This window comes from Lynx rufus, unplaced genomic scaffold, assembly GCF_022079265.1.
Source record: "Lynx rufus isolate CCGP_SWC_20201006 ecotype Redwood Valley unplaced genomic scaffold, mLynRuf1.p SCAF_24, whole genome shotgun sequence".
NCBI lineage: Eukaryota > Metazoa > Chordata > Mammalia > Carnivora > Felidae > Lynx > Lynx rufus.
Genome location: NW_025814839.1, coordinates 2,264,356 through 2,279,025, shown reverse-complemented (window position 1 = coordinate 2,279,025; position 14,670 = coordinate 2,264,356). Strand labels below are relative to the sequence as shown.

General features: G+C 53.3%; 1 long non-coding RNA gene across 4 annotated transcripts; it reads right to left on the bottom strand.

Moving 5' to 3' along the window:
- Nucleotides 1-1,613: 1,613 nt before the first annotated feature.
- Nucleotides 1,614-14,574, bottom strand: LOC124518312 (uncharacterized). Of its 4 annotated transcripts, none has more exons than XR_006963655.1 (4): nucleotides 14,551-14,574; nucleotides 12,584-12,689; nucleotides 10,552-10,653; nucleotides 1,614-4,017 (listed from the first exon to the last, which is right to left on the bottom strand). It is a non-coding gene; the product is annotated as an uncharacterized LOC124518312 (long non-coding RNA). The 4 variants fall into 4 exon arrangements; XR_006963652.1 differs by lacking the exon at nucleotides 14,551-14,574 and adding an exon at nucleotides 13,756-13,892; XR_006963653.1 differs by lacking the exon at nucleotides 14,551-14,574 and adding an exon at nucleotides 13,506-13,831.
- Nucleotides 14,575-14,670: the final 96 nt, after the last annotated feature.

The window sequence follows — 14,670 nt, the reverse complement described above, 5'->3', positions numbered from 1 at the left end:
GGGACAAAGAAAGTAGAAAGAAGTAATGAAGAAATGGTAGTGGGGAGGGGGTATGACTCTTACAGGTCACAGGGACACCTCACCCTTCTGAGAATCACACCCAGACCACAGTTTAGCACCTAATTGCTCCCTAATTGTTCCGAGGGCGGGACTGGAGGAGCTGGCTTCAGCCCTTCAGGCTGTGGCTGGGGGGCGAAGTTTAAGTCAATTATTTAATCATCCGACGCCCTTGGGATATAAAGACCCCTGTATCCGGGAGCCCTAAGGACTCTATCCAAAGGGATGCAGGACACCCTTAGGCAGCGAGCCAGTCTCGCGAGGATCAAAGGGGTTCAATGAGCAAGTCAATGACGACTGAGTTTAAACCTCGTGTTTGGGGCCAGAGCAGAACAGGCCCATGGGATAAAAACGTGAGCCTCCTCAACTTCTACCAAGTGCTTCCCCCTCTCCCCTCACCCTGGATAGGGGGAAGGGGGCTCTGGTGCTAGGGACAGTGGAGTGAACCTCCTTTCCCCACCAAAGGACAAGATGGACCAAACCCAACTTATCTGGGACTGGAGACCCTCATGGGGCCAAGGGAAGGGGCCCAGCAAGAGCCAAGAGCACCATGCTGGTTACTTTCAAGCAGACAGCTGGCACGGGAGGGAGCCCGAAATAACCCAGACAGCTGGGGTGGGGGTGCCATGGACACAGGCGAGAGGCTGAAGTCAGGACACCTGGAAGCCCATACTGGCTGCCAGTGGTCGCCTCGTGACCTTGGGTGAGTCACTTATCTCTGGGTTTGGGGGGAGTGACCCTAAATCATGACCCGACCATTGAACAGCCTGTGAAGCTGGGGGCAGGCCAACGCTCGGACGGACTCCAACCACACGGAGGAAAAACGGAGCTGGCTCCCTGCCTACGGAAGGCCAGTCTTCCCCCTTGGCCCTGAGGCAGTGCCACGTGCTTCAGGGGTGGGTCAGTGGGGGAGGAGCTCACAGCCGGCCCAGCCCCCACTCCTTGCAGCCAAAAGGGAATGGAGGCCAGCTAGTGTGAAGTCAGAACGTGAGGCCAAGCCCCCTTGGTCACACTTAATTCCCCCATTCCCGTTTCCAGCAGGCTTTATTATCATTTCACACAGGAGACTCGCCCAAGGTCACCAGCACAGCGGCCTGACTTAAAGCCTCTCTTGACGGAGCGCCAAGATGCTCTCAAAATCTCCAGGTCAAGCCCTACCGGCTCCCCTAAAACCTCAGTTTAGCCTTATAGTGAGTGGGCAGGGCCGACCCCGAGGAAGCCAAACTTCAGCCCAGATGGGGGAGTGGTGCAGATCAGTGGCACCTGGGACCCAAATGGTTCATCAAAGTAATCCCTAACTAGAGACCGCATGGGGGAGGGGTCAGAGATCAAGGGCCACACCATCTCCAGCTGTGGAGCTTCCTGGAGACAGTGGGACACCAGGAGCCAGTCAGCTTGTGTTAGGAGAGTAAGGAGAGTTGCCATTATTATGAAGCAAACGCCTCGGTTTCAAAAGCACTAGTTCACGTCCTCCTCACAACACCCCCAGGTGTTACCCAGCCCATGATATGCCCAAATTCGGGTGACCCCCAAGAACAAACCACCAGAGTCCAGAGTCAAAGCCAAGCGGCAAGGGCCGTTTATTGCAGGTTCGAACCCGGACCTCCACGCACTCGTTGTCAGTGACGCTAAGAGGCCCCGAGCGAGGTTTTTACAGCCTTTTTATAGACAGGCACAAACAAGTTATGGGGAAGTTAGGGATCTTCCACGGTTACAGAGCTGTTATTGGTTGATATTTAAATTTGAACACTCAGCAAAACTTGACTGGTTCCCGCCTTTAGGTCAAACCACAACCTGGCACGCCCTGGCTGGTTCTGGGACCGGAGGGGGTCTTTTCTTTGCGGTTGTGGGTACCCCTGGTAACTTTTCTCTTAGTCTCTCATTCCCCCCTTTCTTTGGTGCCTTAAGAGCCAATCTTGGATCTTATGTGTTTGACCAAATGTTTCATTAACGATAGGTTGGTATTGGGTTCTGAGGACCATCAGTTGAATAGTGTTGACTCTTTCTTTGATAAAAGCTAACATTTTGTTTATGATACATGGCCCTATTGTGAGGAGAAGTAGCAAGCTTAGCAATGGCCCTAAGAGGGGGAGGAGGTATGGGAGGAAGCCGTTGAGTCCGAACCATAAAGGGTTGTCAGCTAATTCTTTCCGATGGCGGGCTAAATCTTGGAGTTGTTTGATTTTTGTTCCTACTATTCCTGACTTGTTAGCACAAAAGCAACATTTTTCTTGGAGGGCTAAACATATCCCACCTTGCTCTGCAGTTAACAGGTCTAGTCCCCTTCTATTCTGTAATACTACCTCGGCTAGGGAATCAAGTTGATCCTGTAAGTCTTGGATGGTTCCGGACAGGGCCTGTACATCTTCTATTAGCTGTCGCCAAAGTTGATGGTATGTGTGGACAGATACACCTAAGCCCGCCGATCCAGCTGTTACAGCTCCCGTTATTCCTAACCCTACTAATAGGGGGATGACTGCCACTGCTCTCTTGGCTCTCCCTGGTAGATAGTCTAAGCTAGGTATAGGCATCGGGGAATCCCCTGGAACCAGGTCTACATCCGGAAGGAGGGTTGCTGGGACGCAGATTCCTGTCCAATTTGGGGGTAAGTGTGAGCGAGATTGCCCCCACATATAAATACAGTGGTGTTGGAGCTACATAGTGAGGAGTTGATTACTGTATAGTTGGTACAGTTAGCAAAAGAGACTTCCCCTAAATCAATACTGTCGTTAGCGTCTGTGTGATTTTTAACAAGACATGAGATATTGAATACAATGAGAGATTGCATGGGGAAGGGGTCGACGGGGTTAAAGGGATGACAGTCATCAGTGCTATCGAGGCTTAGGGTGGTAGGGATTGCTATAGGTCTGGGCTGCCCCTGAGGGAGACATAGCCAGCAGTCTTGGGCTAGAGCGGGGTTGGAGGCATTTAGGAGCGCAAAGGTAGCCTTAATTATATCCATAATCTGAGGGTCCAGGTCGGAATGGCTATTTTCAGGCAGAATTAGTGGGTGGTAATTAAGTTGGGGATACATCCCCTGAAATATTTTTTTCAAGTTTCTTCCGGGTTTCAATCTGTCGGACCGTATCTTGGGGCCCACCCCCGTCTGAAACGTGTACCGGGGCTTTGGTATTCCAGCACACATGAGTTCCTACTGTGCCCCGGCACCCTGCCTGCATATATTCATTTTCTCCCGTTACCGCGGCAGTCCTGGCACGCTGCAATACTGCGGTGAAGTAGGTTTTGTTATCCTGTCCTATACACTGCTAGACAGCAGTATAGCAAGCACCGTGCATGGAGTCTTGGTAAGTGCTACAGGGGCATCTAGAGCTAGGGGGGAGAGTTTTAGGTTTAGGAACACATTTCCATGATTGAGAGCCCCCCATTGCTCCATAATTCTGAACTAAATAGGCGGTTGTTTCTCCACAATCCTGTGTGTAGGTGTACCACTCGGGTACTACTGGGGATTCAGACTTTCCCCCTCTACATTCACATGGTTTTCCATATAAGTTATGTAGTATTGCCTCCTTAGCTGGAGGTTCGAGGCCTCCGCTCACAAAGGGAGTTTGTAAAATAAAAGAGGTTACAAAGAACAGAATGATTATCATGGCTATGGCTTGGGTGGTTTGCGGCGCAGGGTGATTTTTAGGGGATTGTCCTTACTCCGGTTGGTTGTCCAGGTTGTTCCTTTCGCTGGAGGTCCGATGAGGTCTGAGAATGGGTGTACAGGCTTGGCGTGGGTGCAATGAATCCAGGTGGCGATTCTGTCTACTTTGATGGCCGTAGGTGTTGTCAGGATGACCTGGAAGGGTCCTTTCCACCTGGGTTCCAGATTTTCCTGCCGATGACGTTTGACGAGGACCCAATCCCCTGGCCGGAATTGATGTGGAATAGGCGGGGGTCCAGTCTCATAGAGTTCCTTTAATTTGGGCCATACATCTTCATGGACCTTCTGCAAGGCTTGTAGGGAGAACCAGAATTCAAGACTATTATCATTCTCAGCTTTGACATGGTTATCTTTTAGGTTAGGGATGATAGGGGGTGGTCTACCATGCATTATTTCATAGGGTGTGAGTCCCAGTTTGTATGGGGAATTACGCATCCTGAACAGAGCGTAGGGGAGAAGGACCACCCAATTAACGCCAGTCTCCATGGTCAATTGGTTAGGGTCTCCTTTAATGTTCTGTTCATTCTCTCTACCTGTCCTGAGCTTTGGGGTCGGTATGCACAATGTAATTTCCAATCAGCCCCAAGTATGGAAGCCAGTTCCTGACTTACCTTAGAGACGAATGCAGGTCCATTGTCTGACCCTATCATTACTGGAAAACCATACCTGGGCAGGATTTCTTCCAGGATCTTTTTGGCTACAATCTGCGTCGTTTCATTCTTGGTTGGAAAGGCTTCAGTCCATCCTGAAAAGGTATCTACAAAAACTAGCAAATACTTATATCCATATTTTCCTGGTTTTACCTCAGTGAAATCTACTTCCCAATAGGTCCCCGGTCTGCTCCCTCTTTGTCTTACCCCTGTTGCCTGAGGATTGCTATTCGCATTGTTGAGTTGGCACAGTGTACATTTAGTGACTACTTGATCGACCTTATTGGAGACATTTCTGGTTTTTAATCCAGTCTGTCTCAGTAAGTCCAACATTCGCCGGGAACCTAAGTGGGTGCTGTGATGGATCCGCTCTAGAACCTGCCACCCTAGTTTATCTGGGAGTATAATGCTGCTTTTGGAGTCTCTCCACCAGCCATCTTTGACTCGGGTCATAGGAAGTTTACTCATCCATCGAATATCGCTTTCTGAATACTCAGGGCTGGGGGGCAATTCCTGGGGTCCGGGGTCTGGCAGCTGTAGGGTCAGTAATTGCGCTGGGGGCCGAGCTATGTCTTTTGCAGTCCAATCGGCCAAACTGTTGCCCCAGGAAACTGGGTCGGTTGCCTTCTGGTGTCCTGGGCAATGCACAATCGCTAGCTTTTTGGGTTCCCATAAGGCTGCTAGCAGGGCTAGAATCTCTTCTTTATTTTTGATGTCTTTCCCTTCGGCTCTGAGGAGCCCCCGTTCTCTGTATATCGCCCCATGTACGTGAGCGGTGGCGAAGGCATATCTATCGGCTATCAGTGTACACGGTTAGCTTGCGGTCTCTTCCTAATTTTAGGGCCTGGGTTAAGGCTATTAGTTCAGCCTTTTGGGCCGAGGTTCCGGGGGGTAGGGCTTCTGCCCAAACCACCTCGGTTTCTGAAGTTACGGCCGCCCCCGCATACCTTTGTCCCTGGTGAACGGAGCTGCTTCCATCGGTGAACCAGATGGCGTCCGCATCCGATAATGGTTGGTCCTGCAAGTCCTCCCCTGTAAACTTGAGCCAGTATGTCGGCGCAGTCATGAAGTGGGGTTCCCATGTCTGGGTCTGGCAGCAGTGATGCTGGGTTCAGGGCCGTTGGGGGGGTAAAGATGACCCTGAGGGGGTTCAGCAGCAGTCCCTGGTAATGAGTGAGTCGGGCATTGCTCAACCATCGGTCAGGCGGCTGCTTGAGGATGCCCTCGATGGCATGCGGGGTGGTGACTTGTAGCTCTTGGCCCATGGTCAGCTTATCAGCATCCTTTACCATTAGGGCAGTGGCTGCAATCATCCATCCGGAGACAGGGTGGCCATCCGGCGGCCACTGGATCTAGCTTTTTAGACAGATAGGCTACTGGCCTGCGCCAAGGGCCTAAATGCTGGGTTAGCACCGCCTTAGCTATGCCTCGGTTTTCATCTACACATAGATGGAAGGGTTTGGAGACATCGGGGAGTCCCAGGGCAGGTGCTGATAGCAGAGCAGTTTTAATTCGTTGGAAGGCCTGTTTGGCTTCTTCCGTCCAACTATAGGGCTGTTGGTCCTTTGTTGCCTGGTATAAAGGCTTTGCTAATTCAGCAAACCCTGGTATCCATAGTCTGCAGAACCCAGCCGACCCCAGGAATTCCCTCACCTGTCGTGGTGTCTGCGGTCTGGGAATACGAAGGACGGTCTCCTTCCGGGCATCCGTTAGCCAGCGTTGCCCCCCTTTCAGTAAGTAACCCAGGTAAGTTACCTCTGACTTGCAGATCTGAGCCTTCTTTGATGAGGCGCGGTAGCCTAAGGTTCCCAGAGTTCGCAGGAGACCTTCGGTTCCCTGGATGCAGGCTTCGGGCGTCTCGGCAGCTATTAAGAGATCATCAACATACTGCAGGAGAGTTATATTAGGGTGTTGTTGTCTGTACTCACTTAAATCTTCGTGTAGAGCCTCGTCGAACAGGGTCGGAGAGTTTTTGAATCCTTGTAGCAGTCTGGTCCAAGTGAGTTGGCCGTTTATGCCCCTGTCTGGATCTGTCCACTCGAATGCAAATAGCTCCTGACTTTAGGCGCTAGTGGTAGGCTGAAAAAAGCATCTTTTAGATCCAGAACAGTATACCATTGTTTTTCTGGGCTGAGGGCGCTCAAGAGAGTATAGGGGTTAGGAACGGTTGGATGTATGTCCATCACCCGCTTATTGACTTCTCTCAGGTCCTGCACTGGTCTGTATTCCCCGCTGTTGGGTTTGCGCACGGGCAGCAGGGGGGTATTCCATGCTGAGTGGCAGGTGCGTAGGACCCCGAGGTCAAGGAAGCGGTGGATATGCGGTGTGATGCCATTTTTGGCTTCCATGGGCATAGGGTATTGGCGCACGCGGACGGGGTCTGTCCCGGGCTTGACCTCTACAAATAGGGCTGGGCGATGTTTTGCTAGCCCCATACCACCCATTTTTCTGCCCACGCGTCTGGGAAGCGTTGAAGCCAGGGCTCGGTGCCCTGATCCAGAGGAGTGGGTTTCTGATGGAGCCTGTATTCATCTTCTAGTCTCACAGTGAGTACAGATATGGGTTGGTTGTGAAAGTCAATCACTGTGGGTCCTCCCGGTTGGAAATGAATTTGGGCCCCCATTTTGGTAAGCAAATCCCTCCCCAACAGGGGGCAGGGGCTGTCAGAAATGACCAGGAAGGAGTGGGTTACCTTCCCAGTTCCCAAGTCCACAGTCCTCTGAGTTGTCCAGGGGTACTTTTTTATTCCGGTGGCTCCTTGTACCCAGGAAGATTTTTCAGATACTTTTCCATGGGGCTTGACCAGAACTGAGTGCTGTGCCACGGTATCAACTAGGAACTGGACCGGGGTCCCCTCCACTTGCAATGTTACCCTAGGTTCGGGGAGGGGATCCGAACCCCGTCCTCCCTATTCTGTATCTTGGGTAAACAGTATGGGGGCTGTTTTAGGCTGCCATTGTCCTTGGCTGGGGCGGGGTTGTTTCTTTTTGGGGCATTCTGGTGCCCAATGGCCTTTTTTTTTACAATAGGCGCACTGATCTTTAAGTGCCGCCTGGGAGGGCGTGTTGTTTGAGTGCCTTCTGGGGGTGGCTGTTCTTTCTGGACTATAGAGGCCAGGACTTTAGTCATTTTCTCTGTGGCCTTGATCTCTCTTCTGGGGCGTCCCTGTTGTTGTAGACCCGTTGTGCTATACGGAGCAGATCCTGGATCTGTTTACCTTCTAAATCCTCTAGCCTTTGGAGTTTTTTCTTAATGTCAGGAGCTGCTTGATTTACAAAGGACATAACGACAGCAGCCTGGTTCTCAGGGACTTCTGGATCCATGGGGGTAAACTGTCTAAAGGCTTCCATTAGTCTAAGTAAGCAGCTGGACTCTCTGTCTTTCCCTGTACGACCGAATATACCTTAGCCAAATTGGTGGGCTTGCGAGCTGCAGCCCGGAGACCCGCCATCAGAGTCTGGCGATAAATGAGTAGCCTTCCCCTACCTTCTGCCGTGTTGTAGTCCCATTCGTCCTGTGGAGGTCTGGTTAGGGGGAAAGCCGCATTAATGAGGTCAGGGTTAGATGTCGGCTGACCGTCGTCTTCGAGAACCAGCTTTCTTGCTTCTAATTGGATCCTCTCTCGCTCCTCTGTAGTGAACAGGATGCGGAGGAGCTGCTGACAGTCATCCCAGGTGGGCTGGTGGGTGAACATGACACTGTCTAAAAGAGCTATTAGGTCTTTAGGGTTATCAGAGAATCGAGAGTTCTGTGTTTTCCAGTTGTAAAGGTCACTGGTGGAAAAGGGCCAATACTGGAGTCGGGGGTTGCCTGTTTCATCTGGGGGTCCTAATTCCCACAGGGGTAGGGCCACAGTGGAGTCGGGGAGGCGAGGGTTTGGCTCACGCTGAGTGCGCCCGCGGGTTCAGCCGGCTGGCCCCTCGAGGTCAGTTTCGTTTTCAATGGGGCCCGGTGCAGCTATAGCCTCCCGTCCTCCTGGTTCCGGCGCGGCTGCCGCTTCCCGTCCTCCCGGTTCCCCTAGGGGGGCAACTAGCAGGGCGGCTGGTGCTAGTAGGGCCTGGGGTACGAGGGGAGGGGGATGATAGGGTGGAGGGTCTAGGGATAGTAGGTCCTGACTATCAGGCAATATGGGATACAAGGGCGCGGATGGCATCTTTGGTTTTGAGGGATCTGTAGTCCGCATGGCAAGGACCTTACACGTTCCTGAGGACAGGAAGGGGGCCAACCAAGGGGGTGGATTTTCCACCAAATCTTGCCATACTAGAATGTAAGGGAATCTGATCCGGGTGTCCCTTGCGACCCGGTAGAAAAATCTTTGACTTCACCTTAGCAATTATAGGGAGGCAGAAAGTTCCTTCGGTTGGCCATTCGGAGCGGCAGAGGGTTATTAATTTTCCCCTCCGGATGTCTAGACTCAAATTCTGTCCTCTGGTTCTAACATCCCTGAAGTTAGCAACAAGGAGAGAAAGAGGAATGCTTTGAGATTGGCCCATCTGTATCCTGGAGGTGGAGAAAAGGATTAAAAGGAGAAACAGTAAAGTTATGAGGATTTCTGGTTGCGCCAGGCCAGGTCACCTGTGAAAGAGAAGGGGTTCAACACTTAAAGGTTATAGAATAGAGAACATGAAACATAGGTCGCTAGCGCGTTTCGGGTGTCCGTAACCTGAACAGAAAAGCTCCAATGGGCCAAAATGGTGCCCCAGACGGGTGCCAGAGGACGTCTCCTACTGGTCCCGACTGACTGCCCTATAGCGCGTCCGCCAGGGCTGTGTCAGTCCCCGATACAGATCTCGCGCGGGAGAGAGCCAGAAACGAACAGACGATATACAGACAGAAACGGACAGAGCCGGGTCACTTACCGATCGGCTTCAGGGACGACCCATTGACTTGGGGTCTGGAGGGCTTGGGGGTATCCCAGATGAGCCCCCAAATGATATGCCCAAATTCGGGTGACCCTCAAGAACAAACCACCAGAGTCCAGAGTCAAAGCCAAGCGGCAAGGGCCGTTTATTGCAGGTTCGAACCCAGACCTCCGCGCACTCGTTGTCAGTGACACTAAGAGTGCCCGAGTGAGGTTTTTACAGCCTTTTTATAGACAGGCACAAACAAGTTATGGGGAAGTTAGGGATCTTCCACGGTTACAGAGCTGTTATTGGTTGATATTTAAATTTGAACACTCAGCAAAACTTGACTGGTTCCCGCCTTTAGGTCAAACCACAACCGGGCATGCCCTGGCTGGTTCCGGTACGGGGTGGGGGGGGGGTCTTTTCTTTGCGGTTTTGGGTACCCCTGGTAATTTTTCTCTTAGTCTCTCACCCAAAGGCTCTCAAAACATATCCTCAGATTGCAGCATCGGCATCACCTGGGAACTTGGTAGAAATGCAAGGTCTCGGGCCCCACCTACCGAATCAGAAACTTGAGGACTGGGCCCCAGCAGTATGTTCTAATGAGCCACCTGTATGACTCCGGTGCACACTCTAGACTAGGGATCAGTGACCCAGCCCCATTGTGCAGATGGGGAAATGGGCTCAGAGACTCAGCAGCTCATGAAAAGTCACAGCACATAAATGGCTAGCCAGGTTTCAAATCCCAGTTTGTCTCATTTTAGAACCAGGACTCTTGGGGGGGGGCTGGGGGGGGTGCAGAAAATCGTGGGAATTCCCAAGAAGGGGGAGAAGAGTCCAGAAGCCTCTTTCTCGGAGGAAGCTGGCCCAGATCTCAGGTACTTGTGTTCACCTCTGTAGCAGCCAGACATCAGAGGGGAAGAGACCAGCTCACGGTCACCCCACACGCCCCCACTAGGGCCGGAAGGGAGGGCCAGAGCAGGGCTGAGCTTCCTGGCAACAGACTACCTTTCAGAAGAGGCATCCATGGCCCTACCCCACCCACCCCAAAACACACAACTGGGAAATACTTGCAAGTTCAGCCTCTCCTATGCTGCTCAACACTGCAGAGAATTGCACGCCCCAAACTCTTGACAACAGAAGCTGACAGGCGGGGATGGATGGACCAAGCAGGCCCAGCAGGCAGCCGGTTTCACACACAACAGTCCCACACATCTGTGGGGGGGAGGGGCTGCAGAACCAGCCTAGCGGGTTTGGGTTGCCCGCCCTCCCTGGGCTCTAGGCCCAAGCCCCCCAAATCTTCCTCTCAGACTGGGAAAAGACTCACACCTACCTTAGAGTATTGTCAGAGTGAAATTAGGCCTGATCCTGCTGTCCAAAGGAGGATGGTTCACTCTGGGGATACCTGGCCGTCGCCCTTTCTCCAGCCAAGAGCCTGGCGGGGAAAAGTCGGATGGTTTCTCAGGGTGTTGATAGCCACAAACCGGGTAGGGTCTCCTTGAGGGAAAGGGAGCCTTACAAAAGCCCCCCTTTCCCATCTGCCCAGGGGGCCCTCACTCTGGAAAGGATGGGGGTGGGGGGCGGCTGAGTCACGAAGGTTCAGCCAGGGCGACTAGCAGCAGGAGGCGACTCATCTGCATTTCCAAAGGCCCGCCCCGTCCACGTCCCCGCCCCGTCCACGTCCCCTCCCCGAGAATGGGCCGGAGATGTGAGGGCTTACCCTGGAGCCCTCCGCCTCAGGGGATCCCGGGGAAGGCCCGCTCGGCTTTCCCAGGCCACAATCCTCCCTCACCCCCCCCCCCACCCGGCCTCTAGAGCTCAGGGTTGGGGGGTGTGCCCTGCACGACTAGATCAGTGGCTTCCGTGAAGGCCTCGAGCCCAAAGTGGGGACAAAGTGGGGGAGGGAGCTACCCCTCGGGCTCAGCTGTTACGGGCGTTGAGAGCCCGACAAGGTCGCCGAGGCCGGGTAGGCAGCGGGGGTCGGCCTAGGATCAGGGTCGGGCCGCGAGGGAGGCTTCCGCCGCCTCCGGAGGCGCCGGGCGGTGTCAGGGGAAGCCTCGAGGCCCCGACCGTCCCCGTGGCCCTTTGCTACTGGCTCCCGCTCCCCGGGCTCGGAACGAGGTCTCCTCGTGCCCCTCACCCCTCCCCGGAGTCGGGCGCGGGGTCCGGGGCGGCTGCGGAGCCCGCGCTCGTCGTCGAGGCCTCCCCCGGCCAGGGGCGTCCACGCGGGCGGCGGCCTGAAACGCGGGCGGCGGCGCGCCGGCCTCCCCTCCCCCCCGGCCCCGCCGCCTCCTTCCCTCCTCCCGCCTGGCGCGCAGCAGCCGCCACCGCTCGAGCCGCGGGCGGCGCGCGAAATGGCGCCCGTCTGGCCGCCTCGCCCGGCGGAGGCGACGGTGGGAGCCGGGGCGCGTGACGCCCCCAGGCCCACGGCCCCCGCAACAGTCTCGGCGACCACCCTCCGGCGTGGGGCGCTGTGCCCTGGCGGGTTCTCGGGGCCCGCCCGGCGAGGGGCCGCCGTCAGCCCCGGGCCCCCAACGACAACCGGGGAAGGAGGGAGGAAGGAGGAGGAGGGCGGCCGCCATTAGCCACCCGCAGCCCGGCCCGCCCGCCGGCCGACCCCGGCCCTGGCCCCGGCCTGCGGCTCTGCTCTGAACCTGAAAATAAAACTCGTGTTTGGGAGGGAGGAGCGAGCGCGGTCGGGAGAACAGGCAGCGCTTGGTGGCAGGCGGGAGAGATGCTGCGTCATGGTGCCAACATGGACGCCGGCCTTTTGTCCTCTTTTTGCTTAGGAAGCGCAGGCCCGCCCAGGAGCCCCGAAAAGCCGGCTTCAGAGTGCGAGCCCGACAATCAAACGAGAGAGAGGCCCTAGGCCGAGTGGGGAGCTTTCCTCGTTTTTCGAGCCCCCCCCAATCTCCAAAACACTTCAACTTTCTCCTCCCCAGGAAGGCTCAGACCTAGAAAAGCGAAGGGGATGAACGCAGGCGGCTCCATGGATGCCCGAGCTCGCTGGGGAGACCCTCCCCACGCCTCCGGGGCAGAAGGGGCAAAAAGGTCTGACGAGTCCTCGTCCCCCCACCCCTCCCCATCTGGCTGCCAAACATAAAGCTCCAGAAACCTCCCTTCAGCTCCCAAACATCTGCAGCCCTTGGCCTGCTAGAAAAAAGATTTCCTCGAAGGGGCAAAAGGCACTTTTTTTTTTTTTTTTTTTTTAAACTTACCGGCTCTGCCCGGTGCCATGGAGTCTGGAAGATCAAGCTGGGCGGAGGTTTTGGACGTGTTATGTAAAAAATATCTTTTGGCGGGGGAGGGGGGGGATTGTTTAGTTAGGATTATTGGGGGAATGGTGGTGTCTTTCTTGTTGTTACCTTTTTGTAAGTTACACTCTCATGGCATTTTCTGCTCCTTCCACTTCTGCAAACTTTCCAGGGTTGGGTTGGCAAAAGGCGGCTTCGCTGAGGACTGTTTACTGCTCTGGATATAGCAATGGTGTGATCGTCATTAAGAGACAAAAGGCGAAAATACACAGTCAAATCAAACAAAAGGCAAAAGACGCACGGCCATCCCAACCACCATAGAAAATACCCGCGAGTTAACGTTGGTGTTTGGCTCGAACCAGCTAGGACTTGTTTTCCAGTTTTAATCTAGTTTCCTGTGACGGCTTTAGACTCTGTACACAAAGAGAAGGTCTTCCTTTCCCTCACCCACCCCCCTACCAAGACGAGAAAAACAGAGCTGTTTTTCTTCAAATAGATCGATTTTCAAAGAACGTGTACATGTTACTGGGAAGAAAGCTGACTAGCATTTATTGCTTTAAACATTTTCAAAAGCTTAAAGCTAAAAAACCTTAGCTTTATAAAAGCAAAATCGTCTAAAAGCATTTTAACTGGCTTATATTAGACAAGAGCGACAAAGACATACATGCAGATGAAGGTTCAGAAAATTAAGGACATCTCAGCAACATTAACATGAAAACTGCACTGCGTAAGGACAGAATGGATTGGGTACTTACAACGTAAAAGGTTTTTTAAAAGCTTAAAAGTAACAACTGCTTACAATTTTTTGTTGCTGCCATTTCGCTAGTCCTAAAACTATACATTTAAAACATTACCTTGTTAAAAAGAGAGCAGAAGGAGTTAATAAGATGGCCAGGTTTAAGTGTTTAATAGAGGAAACTATATATATTTAAAAATTTATTGTTCAGTCAAGAGAATACAGATTAAGACAGCTCCAAGCTCCCCCCACCCACCCAAGAAAAAAAAGAGGAAAAAAATTAAATATGTCATTTACTTAGGTTTTTTGGAATTCAAAATTGTTAACTGCTGACATTAATGGTGTGCTATGACCTAGTTATACAAGACAAAGATGGATTCCAAGTCATAAGGAAAAATCCAGATCTTTTTAAAAAGTCTTCTTCATTCTTCCAATTGTGAGTCCTTTAGCCTGTTGACAAATGTTAAACACAACACTGAGGCGTCCTGAACTGGATGGTGGAGTCAAAGGAAAAGCATTCCCCATTTGCAACAAAGGAAAAACCCACTTGGCCATTTAATTCCATTGCAGAAAAATGGCTCCCCTCATCTGTTGGCCTCTCCTTGGTGTCTGATGAACGATGTTTTGAGATCAGCGTCTAATAACTCAAGCCCTATAGAAGCCGCGCGCTGATTGGCTGCCGCGCCCTGCCGCCCTGCTCCAGCCAATTACCTACCCACGGCCAAATTACAAACCCCGAAAAGAGCCCCAATATGAAATACACCACCACGAAGCCCCAGAAAGGCGGCTCCTTCGCCTCGGCCGCCCGAGAGGACAGGCAGAGGGGGCTGCAAATGCGTCCTCGCGAAGCCCGGGAGCCTCGGAGTTGAACTCACAAAATGGAAGCCGCGCGCTGATTGGGCGCCGCCACTCCCGGACCTTTAATAAAGAAAGGGGAAGGAAAAGATAAATGCAAAAAAGGGGGACTCTCTCCTCCGTTGGTGGCTGGAGGAAGAAGGGGGGGGTGGAGAGAGAAGCATGTGTTTAGGACAATTACAGGGCGCTCCTCTCCAAAAATAAAAACAGAGCAAAAAGCTTCTATCACCCAGGTCCAGGCGAGGGCTACATCCTCCCAGGAATGTGAATGCTAATTTGGTTAAAATCCTGGTTTCCCCTCCCTAGCTCAGCACCACGGGGGAGGGGGTCTCGGGGCAGAAGGAGGAAGCCGGAGCGAAGATACCTCGATTGCAACTCGTCTCGAGTCGTCTTGCCTCCCCCCACGGTTCCCAGCATCTAAACACACAATCATACACACACACCCCTCAAAAAACCCAGCCCTTTCCCCCAGCCCCCACGAGCCCACCTCCGGTCTTGGCAGTTTGGAAACAGTTTTGGAGGCCCCAGGCGCACGCCGCGGCCGCCGCGGCTCGGAGGGTAGCCCCAGCCGCGGGAGGTAGAGCCCGGGGAGACCCCCCCCTCCCCC